The 18,175-nt window shown below is 38.6% G+C and overlaps 1 protein-coding gene across 2 annotated transcripts in view; it reads left to right on the forward strand.

Moving 5' to 3' along the window:
• The first annotated feature begins 1,605 nt into the window (after positions 1-1,605).
• Positions 1,606-18,175, forward strand: part of LOC145993601 (uncharacterized) — a 48,128-nt gene continuing 31,558 nt past the window's right edge. The window contains exon 1 of one of the 2 annotated variants that reach the window (XM_083129454.1): positions 1,606-1,723. The gene's annotated coding sequence lies outside the window, so the exon portion shown is untranslated. Of the gene's footprint in view, positions 1,724-7,062; positions 7,203-18,175 lie in introns of those variants that run through there. The other variant, XM_083129452.1, reaches the window with a different exon arrangement.

Here is an 18,175-nt window from a genome sequence, read left to right on the forward strand (position 1 = left end):
ATCGCGCTACGACGCCAAGGGTCTCGGGTTCGAATCCTGGCCTGAGCATAGATGTTTGTTAGTGTCCAATCATCAATTTCATCATATCATCACTCATCCCCATCTTCGCAATTAGCCAAAGGTGGCACAAAAGCGAAGTAAAATAATGCAAATCAATCAATCAACCATAAAAATATATGAAAAAGGTTGGTTTAGCGACGGCAAACGTGGTAACGTGAAGCATACGCCACTGAACCTGGAACCTTTCATGGTGAATTGTGCGAGTGGAACATTGAATGGGGTTAACATGATGATAAGAACAATCGTAGTATTCCTACATCAGTAGGGAGGCGTGACATTTTTACGTAGTCATCGCAAGACTTGCCAAACGTCAGGGTCAATCTTTCAACAGGGTGGGAGGGGATTCCTACATTGACAATGATGATAACAGTGTTTGTATATGACGTGTGAAGTAGAGATGGCTAAATCCATTTTTTTTCTACGGAGTATATGATCGTAAACAAAGGAAGACATACTATCTTAATAAATTATACCCGAAAAAATGGAAAAATTGTTAAACCTCTCTCTCCGAAATTCGGATTGTCTCTGAAATCGGGGTAGTACAATTTCCGAATCGAGATCTTAAATTTCCAGAATTCTCATATTTTTTGTCATCCCTGGTGTGAAAGTAAGATATGTTAGGAAAAGGAACTGTCTGAATAAGTATGTCTCTCACCTAGAGAACAAAAATTTTTAACAGTCTTCATATTTTTTGTTCTCGAGGTGAGACATGTACTTATCATTGTCATTTGTAAGTATAGTAAACACAAAACTACATGAAGTACTAGTTTTGTAAAGCAAGAACATTTTTTTCCGATATCTATATTTGAACCGCAGGATCAAAAAAAAAAAGAGGAAATACAATGGTTCCAGAACTGCTTCTTTTTCAGTTCTTTCTAGCACTAACCGTGGGGAAATTTATGCTTTTGCTTACTTACTGTATATATTTTTTCTATGCACCATTACTTTCATGTATTCTGTGAAGTTGCGTTGCGATGCTCTTCAATGTGAGTTTTTCTCTTAAAAACAAGAGCGGGGAGGGTGGTAGAACTGGGTTCTCCTTTCGATGCGCTAAACTTAGCCAATCTCTTGCATATTTCTAGCTGTTTCATGATGTCACTACGCTCAAAAATGCGAATATTCTGACTTATTTTTTACTTCTCTAAAAAATTCAAAAAGCAATATTTGTATTACTTTGCCTTGTCATCGCCGCATCTCCCGATGACATGACAATAAGGAAGAGCGTTCTAATATTAACCTTTGTTAAACATAACCAAAACAAGATAAAACATTTTCAAAAGTAAACTTCTCCATACCAGCCCACGGCAACTCTATCAGAATATACACAACCATTAATCCCAGACGCTTAAAGGCCTTTGATAACTGCCATGTGCTTGTTTGAACCCGAAAGCCTCTTATGATATGATTGCAAATAAATCTTCGACAACGCTTACACACGAAATTGTTTGTTCATTCTGACAAGTGCGAAGATAGGCAAACTGCAATTCACGAATAACGATGAGTAAGCACAATTGCGTTAACAAAAAACTGCAGTACTACTTTCGGGCAAGCACTTATATCATTCAGTGAGTTTGTGAAGCACAAGGCGTACCAGACGCTCTCGACACAAGCAAACACATTCCCAAGAACCTTTGCTCCAGCTAGATATTTCAAGTGTTGCCAGGTGAGTTTTTATCTTATGAACCACCCTAAGTGCAAATAACTTATTAAGTGAAGTGTTAATTCTCCTCATGAACTGAATTTGCCTTATTGTATTTTGTTGTCTTTCTACGCCACTAGGTTAATCGCGACGACGACCATAAATTTATTAAAAGAAAACGTTCATAAGGAAATTGTCAATGCCTTTTATGGAGTTAGGACATCTGATCTTGAAGCACGCTGCAATAAAAACTCCTTCACGACTAGACATAACGTCGCCTTGTGGGTTCAGAGTTCCAAATTCCTTTAAATTGTTTATTACTATTTGTCAAACACTTGAGGTATTTGTATGCATTTGAATTCAGATCAAGCTTAATTTCGATAAGAATTGTGCAAGTACTCACATCTAAATCTTTATTGTAATACATGTTACAAACAAATATTACAACTAAAGCAATTACAGGTTTTTATAAATATGCCTGAAAATAAACGTTTGTTCCTCAAAACGATTTTACTTTGTTTGTGCAGTACTATACAAATCATACATCTTAAAAATCTCAGTAAATGACAGGAGGAAGGTTGAAATCAGCGGCTACATGTTCCTTAATTTCAACACAAAATACGTGGTGGGATTTCAAACAAATCTAGAGGTTTAACATAAATGCATATTAGAAAACGTCTTGCTCCTCCCCCGCCCCTCCCAAGTCTGTATACATTACATATATACATTACATTCGAGTATTCGCTATTATGTGGAAAAAAATATGCCCTACTCAATCCTAGATGTCACAATGGTTACGAATTTTCATTTTTAAAGAAGTAAATGCAATGCACACAGTCGAACCAACTAGTCTCCTGCACATGGTTTCCAAGCAAAGTCCTGTTTGTATTTAGAGGTTGTGATAAATAGTATGTGATAGAGATAACATTTTTTGTGGGTTTTATCTCTTATCATGGCAACTTGCCAAAAGCTTAAGTTTATCACACAGCCGCAAGAATGTAAAAATTATAAGTTCGAGTTGCGATATCAAATTACTGGAAGCAATGCAATCAAATTCGGTGCAATATTAACCATGACCTACATATAAATATTGTAAATCACGTTTGCTTTTAACAATTGGTTTTCTATCTTTCATTCATTCTGCCTAATAAGCAAATTGTTCACTGCAACCTCCAGGCTTTCCGATATTGCACCTTACACTTCATGTCAGCGTAGGATCGGTTTATTTTAATATCAACGCCGCTTTTCTACGTTCTTAGGCTAATTGCAACGATGAAGATGAAAGATGTACGAAGTAATTGAATGTTTCCATCTAACCGCCTTCTCTCTACCTCGTCACTGACTAAATGAGCTGGTAATTATAATTAGGCTCATGAACAAATTATTAGTTGAATTTACCCGTGGCATGAGGGGAAAATGAATCTCAATTGTCTGATTTAATCCTGCTTAAAAAGAGAGAACGATACATGTACATGTTTTTTGAAGGTGGTACACGAAATAATGTGTATGCGTGCGCGTAGTGATATCCTTCCTCAAAATTTTCCCAAAGCCCAATTTCTGATAAACCATTGAAGGTCAGAAAAAAGCACACTCTTTTTACCAAAAAAGGAGTAGGGGGGGTATGTATAGTAGCCAGCAATTGCAAGTGCAACCAACTTAAGAGGTTACAAAACAATATTCGTTCTCTGTACTTCCACCTCCCGTGTCGATTCAAGAGAAAGTAGTTAATCCGCCATTTGACTATATGCCTAATTTTTCGTAATTAACTTAGTTTCTGACAGTCGTTAATCACTTATGAAACATTCTGAAATAAAATGATTCAATGGCGACGATAAATTTTGACAAACAACAAACACGAATGTCAGTACAGCTCGAAATCTTGACAAAAATAAAGTACAGTAACGTGAAATGAAACCATAGGATAAAAATGAAATCTTACCTGTACAGACGAATGAAGTTTCTGCTGGTCCAACGTACACTTCAAACCTTGCGTACATTCTGTCAGAGTATTATCAACACATACGTAGCAACATCACTAAAAAGCAGCACAAGCAGAGAAGCGACTGTCAGCATTCAACGTTTGAACGGAGCTGCATAATACATGTCTAGAGTGCAATTCGTCTACCAGTACACTGTACAAAGAGTAAATACACGACTAAAATAAAATAGGGAGGGAATCGAGGGATAGGAAAAAAATAAACACAATGCGAGTTCCACTTCTTGTGAAAATCAGTTGCGTGCACAGATTACTCGGAACATTTTGCGAGATTTAATTGCAATTACGCGTAATGCAATAAGCTATTTGTGAGAATAACGTCGATATATGCAAGCAAGTATCAAGCAAGACGAATGGACAACAGCAACAAAATTATAGAATTAATCTTTGGAGACTTTTAGCTACACATTCACAATTAAAACCAAGGTTATTAGAAGTATAGGTTGGGCCAATCCGTTGTTTACTCGTAATGACGAAACGACGGTAAGAGGTGAATGTATCCATGAAATGAATTCCAAATCTATGCGCTAGTGTTGCACTATGCAGATAGGAAACCATGCCAGAAATTGAACACACGAAATCGAGTACACAAATGAGCATTTCCACCCATTTACATTTTGTGGCTTCAGACAAATTGAAAATAAATATAGATAGGTGCTTATTGTTATGCGGGACAGAATATTTTTGATCGGAACGGGAATTTTTTTTAAATCCCGACATTCGGGACGGGAAATATTCGCAATTTCTCGACTAGTCGGGAAATCTCAAATTCTCATTTTCACCTTAAGTTATTTTCTTTGCATTTCTGGAATGAAAACTAACAATTTCCGATAAGTTCCAGACACTTGCAATGTAGAAAACGTCAAGAATTAATACCGTTTTGAAATGACCATTCGGTATTTCTCGACTGCTCGGGATCCAGAAATTTAGGGAAGTCATTTGCTGAAGTCGTGATAGGGACGGAATTTTTCTTTCCTATCCCGGTCCCGACTTTCCGAGATACCGCACACCACTTGTTATTATTATTTATTTTAGTTCAGCACAAGATACATCTTCCAAGTACGTTGAACATGATATATACGTTTTTCAAAAGGATTCTTCGGTCACCGAGCTTTGGATTCGTGTGGAAACGCTAACGTCAATCATGCTAATGCTAGAATCTGCAGTGCGCATTTCTGCCCAGAAGATTATGTACGTAATCTGAAAAGTCAACTTTTAGGTTTACATCGAAGAAAGATCCTTAAGCAAGATACCTTCGACTCCTTATTATGAGCAGGAATGTAGGGAGTATAATCCTGGTAAATACTTCGCCTACCATTTCTTTGCCATTGGTGTACAATTCTCTCTCGCTTTTTCCCTACATATTCACATAAAGCAATAAAAATACAAACTGCTAACTCTTCATTCCATTTTGGTTATTTATTAAACGGTACGTGTTTGTATTTATATTTGATAAATTTACTTTGCTCTTCCGGCCATTTAAGTCAATTGAGATTATGAAGAAGTGATAAAATAGATGAATGGCCAATCACAGTTCCCCTTACTTACAAGAGCGACCACAAGAAAAAGAACCTTCCACCTCTTCCGTTCAACTCGGACTATAAGAGAGCATGCTCCACTCTCCCCCTCCCCTCCACACTGGAGTACGGTGCACAGGAGTCGCGAGTCTGCGCAGGTTTCTTTGCTTGTGGTTCCACTATAATAGTAATATAAAATTGTACACTCACCTCACTTAGTTCTCCGGCAGTTTGTTTCTTTATACATCATATTTGGAGAAGATACAATTCAAACTATAGTTGTACGTACACTGTATATAACACACCTTATTATTGACTTCCTTGACCCTGGATGTACAGGGTCAAGGAAAACAAAGAAATGAGCATAATTTTCTCTTCGGTGAAGATGTTGTACCTAAACCAAAAAAAAACCTCAAATAATGAATTCGACAATGTAAATTGATGAGATTTAGTAAATCATTTGATGAAGTGAACTAATTCTGAGTGGACTAATCGCAAAGGACATAATCAGCTCAGATCCTATTACTTCTTCATGGTATGTGACGTAAAGTTCCCGTCCAACCGTTTGACGGCGTTAGTGGCTATCGCATCTCCTCTTCCACAGCCTGTAGTACACATCCTCATCTAGACATTTTTCTTGTTCTGGTGTTTAATATCTGTATACTGCAACACTGTCGTTTTGTCATTTCACGTGACTTTACATTTAAGTGATGCATTCACTTGGCCGGTCACACGTCATCGCAAGCAAAAACTTCAACCGTTACCATGGTTTTGGGCCAGGGCTGATTAAAACGTCCTCAATACAGATGGTGGTGGCTTATGAACAGTGTTGCCAAACCGGGTCCGCATAAGAGAGCTAAAATGACGTTCAACTTTGAAGTGATGACAATTTATTCTTGGTTTTTGCCGTCTAGAATCGGAAGGGGGCGTATGACTCCCCTCAATAATCCCCCAATGGTCGTCTGATTTCGAAAATAATAATAAAAAAGATTCCCGAGAATAACATCATGTCATCTTTACATCAGTAACGGCGATAGAAAAAAATGACTGGGAGGGGGCTGGACGACAAAGCCGATAATTTGAAAATCACGTGCAAAGTTCATATCAGTTCCTTCGTGGTCTATGTTGGCTGGAGTCACTGATGGCGTCATAGGGGGCTTGGGGGCATGTGCCCTCCAGTTCACAGCTTATTTGAAACTTCCATTTGAAACCAATAAGAGACATCGCAGTTCGTAAATAACAGTAGGCATCTCGTTGCAATTTACGCAAGAGATAAAAAAGCGAAATAACCAAAGCATGCTAGAACTACAACAAAGACATCTGTAAGCCATTCGTCTCTGACACATAATATGATCCTTACTTTGTAATCTCACAGCTCAGAACAATGTTATTTCTGAAACCGGCCCTCACGTAGCAATATCTGAAAAAAAAATAACTTTCTGTTTTTAAAAGTAAATGACTTGCAGTAATTTGCTCGAAAAGTAAATACGTTATTTTTATTCTGTATGGGAATGGCCTGGAGCGTGGCCCCCGCTCCCATCCCCTTACGCATTCATGACGTTAAAGAACGCCGCTCACCGGCACACTGCTAAGCCTGAAGCGAACAACTTGATTCAGATCTATGGGTTTCATAGTATGGATAATGATGAAAATCGTTGGTATAATGGGACACAAACTGTGCGTGAAGAACGCTATTGTGCTAGTAATATTAGTAGCCTTTTACGTAAGACGGCTTGTCCAGGAATGCATGTTATTAAGTGGTTCAAATGATCATCAGTCTTCCTCCGAGCTGGAATAAAAAAACGAAGGCCAAACGAAGAGAAACAAGTCAAGGGCAAAAAGACAACACAGGCTGTCACATCACTGCAATTTGTTGTTCTTTCCTGCAACTTAGTTGCGAGTCGTTCCTGGACGAGTATCAAGACTCGAGGTCGTTCAGTTGGGTTGCCAAATTCCTGAACGGAAGTTGAAGAGGAAAGAAAACGGAAAGGTACGTTATAGCAACATTACCGTATCTCACATCAGTGTTTACCAGAATTGCTTGGAATTGAAGAATTGTATGGTTTATGGAGTGAGGAAGATCACCGTGTTTCGTGTAAAACACGTGGTGTGACCCATAGACATACCGCCAGACTCGTCAGACTCGTGCGTCGGCTGCAAAATATATTCGTTGTTGGTAATGGTAAAGACTTGGTGTCTAAGTTAGTACCATTCAAGGAAATATGAATGCTTGGTTTTTTCACGTTGTTTTAGAAGTGCTGGGCCAAAGGGCGTAGGGGGAAGGGCGCCCGCAGAACTTTTTCTCGGGGGGGCGCTTCACAGAAACTTTTATTATTAATATTATTATTAGGTTATTAATATTGTTATTATTAGTGCTATTATTATTGTCTTCATTTTTGTTATTATTATTATTATTGTCCTCCTCCGTGGTCGTGCGGTCTAAGGCACCATGCTTTTGACGGCGGCTGCGGGACGGCATGGGTTCGATCCCGGGTTCAGTCTCCGGGAATTTTCGGCCTGTGTATAGGGCCGGTGGCAACCCACCTTCGTGAGGAAATTGGGGAGCTCCGAGTGAGTGAGCGTAATCGGGTCTAGAAATCCTACAACGGCTGGGGGTTGGTCGGGCCGACCACCCATCCCCCTAGTCTGGCTGCAGATCTCCACGCCCCCCTGGTGGCCTGCGTGGGAGGGAGGCCAGGGCCCAATATTGGGCTGTAGCGCTATAGGGTTACTTATTATTATTATTAGATACTATTACATTACTATTACTACTACTTATGTTTTTTTTAAATTACATACATTTGTAATTTCCATATTCTGTACATATACACTAGCGGCAGAAAGTTTAAATGAAAATAAAATGCTATTAGTTGAAACCAACCATCATAGTGCATATATTTGAACTTGTATGCGTATATTACACACCAACCTACATATAACACTATAGAAGACACCAACTTTCCACATAAAGTTAAAAATGTTAAAAAAAGGCATCAAAATGCATTTTCATCACACTACCTGTTCGTCAATGTGTCCTCGCCTTGATTTGATGACAGCTTTGCATATGCGTGGCATTCTTGCTGTGAGTTTTTCTAATGTCTCTGTTTTCATACCTTCCCAGGCTTCCAGTAGACACTGCCACAGCTCCTCCACAGAGCTTGGGGTCCTTGCTTTTGCCTTCCTGTCAAGTTCCTCCCACAATAGCTCAATTGGTGACAAATCAGGTGATTTGGAAGGCCAAATCATTGACTGCAATGCTCCTTCGGCTTCCATTCCTGCGACATATTGCTTACACAATTTTGATGTGTGTTTAGTAGGAATGTGCCGAAGACGATTACAGATGTATGAAAATCGGCAGAAATTGACACATCGGCATCGGCAAAAATCCGATATTTAAACCGGTACAGATTACACTAGAGATTTTACCTTGTAATAAGTTTTATATTCTAGTTTTGAAAGATTTATTGAAAATTTGGTTATGATTCGTCATTATTGTAGAGTTTTTGTAATAAAATTATTGCAAACTCTCATTCAGAGGATCAACCTAACTATAAATCGGAAATAAAACAGTACATTGCTGAACCAGGCTCTGCTGTTGTATTGGAAATTCAAAAATGAATATTCAAACCTGAAGCAAGTGCTGAGAAAATACTTGAACAGATTTGCGAGAAGAGAAGTAGGTTACTTCCTGAAGTGTTTCCAAATCTCGTGTTTCTGAAGTTGAATCTGGCAGAACAGGAATTCATTTTGCATTTCAATAAACTGCTTGCGTACTAATGTTAAATCTCTTGAGAATCCATGTTCTTCTTATAGGTTTTCAATTTAACACTTTCCATGAACTTAGAAACTATAAACCGCTATTATAATACACAATCAAACAGAAATAATAAATCGGAAAAAGAACCTTGAAGGATATTTACGATTCTGCTTGCTCGACTTGAAATTTGGGGGATTTGAAACACTGAATAGAGTTTTTCTCCACCTGGAGGAAATTGCCATCAAGTTTGTGCAGAAAGAAGCAAATTTGTGAGGAGTTTATTTGACATTTTATTTACAATACCTTGCATAATATCGAACAGTTCTCAAAAACATTATTTTACACGACTTGTCGAGAAAATGTGCTTGAAACTCAGGAAGGTGGTAGTCTTCATAAACGTCAACATGTTTTTAAGGGTGAAACGTCATTAAGTTAACGTAGAGCAGTTGGTTAGGCGCTGCTTTCGTAATTTTTCATCAAGCGTGAAAGGTCGCGGGTTCAAATCCCACCCTCTCCTCTTTCTTTTTTTATTTGCTGAACAGATACCGTTGATATTAGAATATTTAAAAAATGAATCCGATGCACATTTGAGGGACGTACCTTCTGCGCATATTTCCCCTTAGAAGTTGGAGATTTCCAGGATTTTATGTTAAAACTTTTCTTTTTAGTTATCGTTCATATGTTGTGTTAACACACACATCATGATTAATGATTACTGTAACGAAGGAGAGCGTTTAATGAGTTCAAATTGCTAAGATTGGTAATTTTATGTCCGTTCCTTCGTAATGACTGTTGTCAATCCCCTCACCACCATCTTACCATGCGTCTAAAACTAATAGTAAATCGCTAATTAACATAAATAAATTGTTATTGCGACGAAGGCCGATTCGACAAGAAACTACTAATAAGTATTTATATAGTGAGTGACAAACAAAAAATTCAAAACCTCGTAATGATCGTTAATTCCTCACTGCTTTGTATCTAAAATGTTTGTCTTCTTTGAACAGAAAGTACGAGTATCAGATATAACAAACTTTCCGCACTAACTTTGCAATATTCGATACCACCATTACAGACTTAGCTCTATGTAACTTGATTCTGCGCATTCCACGTGGCATGTGACTTCCTCCTATCATCGAAATAACTTTCTCTTACTATTTCCTTTCCTCTCGTGAAATACAGAGACCAACGATATACCCAACGATACACTCCTGAAAAAAATCCTGCCTAGGTGGAGAATCGAACCTACGACCTCCCTCGTAAGAATCAAGCACGCTACCCCTTCTCCAGGTAGCTCATGTTAAAATTTGTTACCAGTTTGAAGAAACCAATTCACACATAATGTCATATCTATAATTTCCTCATGGCAATTTTCATGAGGAAACGAATTCAGATAAAATCGAGAAACGCTGAAAGGGAAAATGATGAACATGTCTATTGGCGTTTTGTCATATTTTGTAAATTGTATAAAAATTCCGTGTTTTGAACAAGCAATCGTTTAGTTACGAAGTATGTTGTTGTTTGTTTAAAGTAGGAACAGGAGAGCGAAAAGGAGTCATTTGAACCAGACCCCGTTTGACAAGAAACTTCAGCTTTTTTCCAAAGACTGTATGAAAAGAGAGAGGAACGTATGAAATATAAAATATGTGTGAAATTAAAACAATTGAAACCTTGATAGATAATACTAACGAACTTCAAAGCATGAAAAACATATTTTCGTGGTGGAAAACTCCAAGTCATTTTCGAAATATGAAGTTGATGTTTTTCTTTATTATGAAGTGGAGATATGGGACGATACGATCCCTCAGCAAGAAAATTTTAAGTAAGTTACCTCCAACTTTTTCAATGGTCATAATTACTACTTAGGGTCCGGAAGTTGATGAAAAATCAACTTTTTTTCTGACCCTTATAAACAATGCTAAACCTGATATCATGTCCGTTTCCCTTCAGTTAGAGCCGGAAAACACTTTCTATTTTACATTTTTTTGTTGCATTTTTCGGCCCTTTTTGGCTTTTAGTTTATTTGTCAGTATTTTTAACAGTTTTTGTTGCATTTTGACTTATATTTTAGGTTTATTTTTCTTCTCCCCTGTTGTTTCGTGCATTTTAAATGCATTTACTAGTAAAACTTGCATATTTAGATTTCTTGACATGGTCCTTTGAGCAAATTTGCCATGAATCGAAAATACGGTTAATGGAAAAGCATAATATTATTCTTAACTGAAACGTTTGGCGTGAAGATCTACTTTGAGGTTCTTTTTCTGGACACTATTATCGCTTTAATCTGTAGTTTTAAAAGTAAAATTAGTCACAATATTAAACGCAATTACACTCTGGTATACGCGAAGCAGAACTGTATTTTCGGATGCTGGCCGACTACAATATCATAGAAGGCCCACTCTGAAAGGAGATGAATTGGTTGATTTGGTGTTTTAAGTCAACTTTATGCATAGTAAGGCTAATCGGGACTGGACCTACAGTTTAAAGTGGGATCCGAACCGAGTGCATAAAATAATGTGAACCGCTTGGAGTAGGGGGGTCGTTTACTTATGGAATTGAAGGTCATGGGTTCAAACCTACTTCTTTGCAAAATCTTTTTTGACAATGCTTATCTACGTATCTTGGATATTTCCGTTGATAACATAACCCTACAGCTCTACAGCACCTGGCGGGCCTTGGCTTACCTACCGACTGCTGGTCTCCCTCCCACACTGTTCCTCCGTCACCTGTTGTAGCGTGGAGGTCTTAGACCAGTATTGGGGTGACGGGTGATCAGCCCGACGAACCCCCAGCCGTTGTTGTAGGTCTTCTTGACCGGGTTACGCTCACTCATTCGGAGCTCGCCAATTTCCTCACGATGGTGGGTTGCCACCGGCCCTATACGTATAAAGGCCGAATAAATTCCGACCAGAGCCGGATTCGAACCTACGCAGCGAACGATCTCAAGACGAGTGAACGCCTTAACCCGCTCGACTACGGAGGAGGACTATTTCCGTTGATATTTATGCGATTTATGTCCAGCATTTCCGGATGCAGAAAGTTGACATGTAAGTTTTAATATGTGTTAACGTCTGAATGAAAGAAAAAGTATTTCCTAAAATCCTACCAATCACTGAAAGATTAAAAACATTAGTAGAAGCATTACTTGAGGCATGCACAGTGGCGACGATTATGGAGTGTGGAGGGGCAGATGACCCAGCACTATGCTAAACATTATCTACCAAGGCAAAGAAACTGTCCTTGCCCTCCCCCCTCCCCCACCTTGCCCCATCAGTTTTGAAACCCAATCGTCGCCACTGAGCATGCATCGCATAAATATTTACAGTAATATCATATAATATTTAATTACGTTATTAGAACAGTTCGTACTCGGTAAATAAAGAGGAAAAAATAATAAGGAAAGGGTGGGATTTGAACCTACGATGTTTCGATCTTGACGAAAACAGTAAAAAAACGAGAGTGCTGTCACCTAACCAACTACTCCAGGAGATTGCTAAAACAAACCTCAGTAAAACACGTTAATCTCAGTTGAAGCAACATTGTGCCGGAGTTTCGAACCATCTTTCGCCAAGAACCAAGGAAAAGACACACTTTGCAGAATCGTTTGGTGTTGTGCAAGGTGTCTTTACTAAACATTTCGCATAAAATCATCATAAATTTGCCTTCTTGCATTCAAATGTGACCTCAAATTTTTCCAGGTGGATGAGAACCTGTTCAGTGTTTCAAAATGCACATACATTTTCCTATTTTCACATTCAGAACGAAGAATCTTGAAATATTTTCAACATTCGTATTTCTACTTAACCTTTTTTTGTCTACTCATATATTTTATTACTGCTTTAGGGTATCTTTACTTTATGGAATGTGAAAGAATGAAAAAAAAAATACGAGCGTTTTCATTCAGGAAGACGAAATGTTGCAAAGTTGGCTACTCTTAGTTGGTTCTGAAGCGCTATGCTGCCAAATTTACGAATTCCGGACTTTGAAATTTTTCAGGGCGGTCAAATAAGATGTTGCGAAGTGTACAACATTGCGTGAAAGAATACAATGATATTACTAATGCAACCACTCACAATCAGTAATATCATTCCAACGTTGAAGATTAACATAGCGAGAATGTATTAAAAGACAGTGAGAACTTGACGAAAAAGTTTATAGAAGAGTACTGCACACTGATATTACATAAACATCATTCGATAAATAGATTAAAATTTTCAAGACATATCAAAACAGCTTTAAAAACATTCTATAAATATCAATAGTGAAATTCCAGCACAGTAGTGTCACCTGTTGTCACATTTTACACTTTACTTTCAGTGAATTACAAATTTTTACAGGTGAGTCTAAACTTTCTGCCGCTAGTGTATATACAATTTGCATAACTGTATAATGAACATTAATTATTGTAGGACAAAAAGCTGTTGTTTATAGCTAGATAATCAGTGTAAAATAGACTGTAAGCTTAAGTGTAACCCTACTTCAAATAATAATAATAATAATAGTAGTAGTGGTGGTAGTAGTAGTAGTAATAATAATAATAGCCGCACACCGTGGCGTGGCGGAGTGGTTAGCGCATCATGCTTCGACGCCAGGGATCCCGGGTTCGAATCCAGGCCTAAGCATGGATATTGTGAGTGTCCATCATCCCCATCTTCGAAAATTAGCCAAACGTGGCACAAAAGCGAAGTAAAAGCAAGTCAATCAATCAATAATAATAATAGATGCTGTAACTTACGGCCTGTAAGTCACAGAAAATAACACTTTTTGTTATAAAATATCACTACAATTTCATCATTCGAATTACATTAACTCTCTCTAGAAATATCAGAGGGGAAGTGCCCGCCTGACTCCCACCCGCGGGCGCCCAGACTTTGTTAATGACCATCAGCGTTGAGTTTACTATGAAGCTTACTATAATAGACAACCTGTGCAGCAATTTTGCTATCTGTTCAGATTTAAATAATGGAAGGAGCAGTAAGGGGATAAAATGATGCTTTGTAATAATCATTTTCTATTAAACATTTCGGCTCTTATGTGGATAATAAATTAAACGTGTCTTGCACGGGTGCGTGCACACATCAAGTCGCACGCAAATTTGATCCAAGCTTTCTTCTGGCACGGTACTTGCTGCTTTCTTTTACCTACGAAGAAACTTGCACTAAAACAGCTGATTTGACCTACCACTGCCCGCGAAAAGAGAAAGAAGTCCTCTCTCAAATAAAGCCTGTTTGGGCAACAACAAGCCGCAACGTTAGAATCCCTACCCCCGAAGCAACCATCAGGGAAATAGGATTTTGCCAACGCAACCGTTCTGCACTGTGAATGGGAGGCGGGAGTTAGCTTGGCTCAAGTATAAAATTTGTTATTGACCAATTTCTAAAATCTAATTGAAAACTTGGCCCAAGTTCCTTTTGTTTTATTGCGATTTCATCATACTACGAAAGTAACTTTTTTTCCTTACTTTTTTGTTGAACACTATACTTGATCTGTCCCTCCTCCCTTCACAAGGGTGCCCATCAGTCAAGACCGCCCCTGAAATCGTTCATCATAATCCCCCAAAAAATAGTTCGGATGAATACATAATAATTGATGCCTATTTCAATGAAATACCACGTTAAACTGTCCATATGTCTTAATTGTTCGATTTTCGAAAAAAAACTTAAAGCTGGTCCTACATTGATTGGTTAAATGTAGTAAATGAAATTATGTAAATATGAATATAAATAGTGTTTGTGAGTGGGTTTATAAAACTCACAATTTGAATATTTAACACAAATTGATTTTTGATTGATTGAGTTGGTGTTTCAGTCCACTTTATGCACAGCAAGGCTAATTGGGACTGGACCTACAGTTTAAAGTGGGATCCGAACCACTATGTGCCTCTACGGGGTATCGAACCCGAGACCCTTTCATTACAAGGCGACGACGGTAGGACTTAAAACAAATTGTTACACAACTTAAGATAAAGATAGAATATTCAACCTTGGCAAACCAAATAACATTTCAAATGATGACCTGCTTTAAATTAAGCAGTATACCAACACTAAGCATTAAGTGATGTTATTAATGAATATCGAGAATATCGCTTGTCTTGATAAAAATCTTAAATTTTGCAGCTATAGTATAAAACTTCACATTCACCTCAGTAAAGCGCCAAACACGCATTCTCGGAATATATTATTGCAAGCCATCGAGCAAGAAAACTTCCATTTTTAACAGGCTTTCAACAATATTTATTTAATGGGGTGTCAATACTTTCTTAAGATCCCGAGATATTTAGTCTTCTCCAGATTCTCTTTTGGCACGAAGGTAAAAAAAAAAAAAAAAAAGTAAAGTGCTCCCCTGTGCTTAGCACCACGCCATGAAGGCGTATAGGGGGTGTGGGGGTAACGCCCCACACTTTCTTGATCCGGTCGTGAGTGGGGGTGATGTGATCAGCATCACGCCCCTAACCGCCTTTACCCCCCAGGGTTTCCCCCAGGTACCCATGTTATTCGACGCTGGGTGGGCGCCGGGGCCGCTTCCATCGTTAGAAAAGTTCCCGGATTTGAACCGGCCGGGGATCGAACCCGGGACCTTTAGCATGGTAGTCAGACGCGTTACCGACTGAGCCACCGCGGGGTTGAAAACATGTGGATACCATATCGCTAAATACAGTTCGAACTTTCTCTCCACTACAGAAATCCCTTGACCATCTAAGATTTTTATCAAGAGCTTCCTATCTCACTCTTTAAATTTAATACTCATTCCTACCACCAAAATTTCCATGCCAATTTTAGACTTACTGTTGATACTGACCAGTGGATATTGCCTCCTCCAAAAATTTAATTCTCAGTCTCCACACCAGAATTTCCGCGACAGTCTAAGACAATAGTAACACACAAGAATTGGATACTACCCTCAATTTAATGCTCAATCCTCTTCTAACTAAAATACCCGCCATAATCTTCTAAGATCTAGAGTTGGATACTGCCCCCCCCCCCCAACGTTTACTTCAGAATCCCCCCAAGAACCCACGTGTCAATTATGGCCTAATATGTAAGAGTTGAATATTTCTCCCCCCTCCCCTTTCGATATTTTGGGCAAAAATATAAAAATGTTGAATTTTATATTATTTGAAGGGAAAAAATCCTCCCCCAAAAAAAATCTCGATGGCGCACCCTGCGTCATAATCCCCCCTGTGGGCACCCCTGCTGTGGAGTTTTATCGATTACTAAAGCTTTTGTGCAGTATATGCCTTGGTAGTTAGATTACGCACGCAAGGTTTTGTTCTCTTAGCATTAAAATAAAGTCCCTAAATGCATTCTATTAAGGTTCCGATTTACTTCTACATTCATTCCCACTAGTCTACGATACTTACAGTCGCTTGTCAACGGAAAATGGGAAGCTCGCATGCTTGCGTAAGGTAATTTTTAAGATGTTTTTTCAACATAAATAACTTTTTATTTCTTTTCAAAATTCAAACAGTGCTCATTACTTTAAGGAAGGTTCAAATTTCGTGAGCCAATGATTACCAAAATTCTACGATAATTAGTCTTCCTGCTAGGAGAATTTGAAAAAAAAAAATCATAAAACAATAGGAACCGTTACCGAAAACTTATATGCATCGAACTTTACCATGAAGTGTACTGCAAGAAAAGAATAAGATAAAAGTTGGATATTCAACTTTCATATTTTTCGCTTTATTTTTATTATAAGTCCTGACCAAATACTTTTGTACTCCTAATGAAAATCCATGACGAAAGTCCTTTACGGACCAGGGCCTGTCAGAGCAGCTTTCTTGTTGGGTGATGATGCACGGTCAACACAAGTCCCATCGCCGCTGTTTTCTGGCTTTCGAGACCAGGGCCCGCTATTTTTTTCTTTCAAGTAGCTCTCCAATTGTCCTCACGACGCTGGACCGATTTTTTTTTTGGGGGGGGGGGAGGGCTTACCGGAACTCAACCGCTCATACCAAAGGCGAGAATAATTGCTTTATTCCATAAATCAGTAATCAGTTACATGTACAGTATTGACAGTGAAGTAGCATGGGCATTTCGGGTGGGAATGCCAAGTCCGAAGGAAGGGTCGGCCCTTTTTTTGCTTAATAATTTACTTATGGTATTAGTCGCCACAGGTATTGTTTGTTTGCCTGAAGTCAGCAGGGTTTTCAATAAAACATCCTTCATGCATGTTTTAGCTAGAAAATGAGATGCCTCACTATGCAACAAAGGTTTTGAACTCTGGTGTTTTATACTTTTCGGTATGACGCAAGCCATTAGAAAACCTACCTGAATCACAAGCGCCTCTGAACAACAGTAGACGTCATTGTTGAGGGGTATCCAACTACTGATTGATTTGGTTTATTTTACTTATCTTTTCTACCACTTCTGGTTAATCGCGAATATGAATATGAGTGATGATGTTTATGAAGTTGATGAAGGGACGTCCATAAAGAACACCCGTGCTAACGCCGGGATTCGAACCAGGGACCTCTGTCGTCTTGGCGCACTGTGCAAAGCAGAGTGGATGATCCAAATATCGTACACTCTACTGACGTAACAGTGCCGATTAGGAATTCAGACCACTGTTTATTGCATCTTGGAATAGTGATAAACATTTTAAAATAATTTTGTCCACAGACCATTCGATGTTAAGAGTTTTCAAATGAATGCTAAACATTTCCATTGACACAATATTAAGCAGTTAGATACTAACGAAAAAATAATAATAAAAAAAAAATAATAGTTTTGCGGGTTAAGTGGTAGAGCAGGCACAGGCTGAACTTCTACCACGAGGACTTCACCAACTTATTTGACAAAAACCGTGTTGATCTTTTAGTTTTTAATACACATCGCTGTTCGTGCGATAAATTATACAATGCAATGGTCATTAAGAAATGGTATATTTGAGTTTGGTAAAGTTACGTCAGTCAATATTGCTTATTGTAGTATCACATAGCACGAGTGGCACGAGCGCGAAGAACCGGGTAGGAATTCTACCTCTGTCGTCTTGCTTCAGAAGGCAGGAAGGGTCACATGAACCAAACACGTAGCCCTCTGCTCCATATGCTGGCGTACGAGAGAGAATTTGCGCGCGTGCTGTAGAGATCCAAGCTTTCCCTCCAGAAAGGCAACAAGGAATATGGAGTTCTTTACGCCGAACCTGCCCGGCGTCCAGGCAGGAAAGGCATTGAAAAAAATGCTGGAACGAGTGGTGTTAGTGGA

This window comes from Lepisma saccharinum, chromosome 1 (assembly GCF_977018435.1).
Source record: "Lepisma saccharinum chromosome 1, izLepSacc3.1, whole genome shotgun sequence".
Taxonomy (NCBI): domain Eukaryota; kingdom Metazoa; phylum Arthropoda; class Insecta; order Zygentoma; family Lepismatidae; genus Lepisma; species Lepisma saccharinum.